Consider the following 1,241-nt stretch of genomic DNA (forward strand, 5'->3'; position numbering starts at 1 on the left):
TATATATATATATATATATATAATGTTGAAACAAATTGATTCAAAAATATTGAAATATTAATCATTTGTTTAATTTTATAGATTAAATTAAATACTAAGAAACTACATTTATAAAAATCTATTCGTTGATTACTAAGATTGGATATTAATTATAAGAGGGACTTCCGTTTCTACCTATTTGCTAAGTGATTCAGGCATTTGAATAAGTGATTCCTGAATTGTTTTGACATAAAATATGGACACAATCTAGAAAATTGTCCCCATTGCATACGTATTCTTACAATTAACATTAATTTAAATTATCATTTTGCTTTTTTGAGATAGCCAAGAAGAAATATATCTACATTTACAACATTCCATTCCGAGATTTTCACATCTATACATATATAATTAATCATTTCTATAATTAAAACTTTATAACTATGATTTATGATGGCAAAAACTTTTCCAACATATAATTATGTTATTCAATTTATTAATCTCTAATTCAAAGGCATTGTATATGATGATACACGACTATTGTATTTATAAAATGTTAAGAAAGTATTTAAGCCTGATATAAAAAAATCTTATAAAAATTATCAAAATAAATAATTATTTATTATATTTTTTTACTTTGATAATATCTGGATATCTATACCCTTGAAATAAAAATTTTTTTACAAAATAAATTCATTTTGAAATTAAAAAACAACATTTTTGATTATTAATTTGTTTCTAAATCGCAAGAAGATTTTTATTTCCGATCGCTTAAAAGTAAAAAATTATTGATGTCTCGATATTTTTATCACAAGAGAATTTTATCTCATATTTAAAGAATAAATTCGCTGCAAACACATTTCATATTTTAGTTACAAATTGCTCTGCATCTAAAAGATTGTATATCGAGCGTTTAAGATATATTTGCGAAACTAGAAACACACTCATTTTTCAACAAATCGTGAGGTTTTTCTATCGATGTATTCATCGTCCCTCGATGTTTACTTGCATGTTCATTCATCATCAACTACTGAATCTTATCTTCGATGATTTATCGCGGAGCATATTTTTCTCGCCATCCCTTCGCGTCGCGTTAATACCGCTTCGTTAACGTTAATAAATCTTATCCCTTATGGAATAGACGAGGAACGGTGCCATAAGACGTATGTTCGAGTAAAATTTGCACGATCACTGCGTGACAGATTTTTAAATTTAGAAGTTAAGTTATTAAGTTTATTAATAATGCCATATATATATATATA

The sequence above is a fragment of the Formica exsecta genome, unplaced genomic scaffold (assembly GCF_003651465.1).
Source record: "Formica exsecta isolate Colony F162 unplaced genomic scaffold, ASM365146v1 scaffold500, whole genome shotgun sequence".
NCBI classification, from domain to species: Eukaryota; Metazoa; Arthropoda; class Insecta; order Hymenoptera; family Formicidae; genus Formica; species Formica exsecta.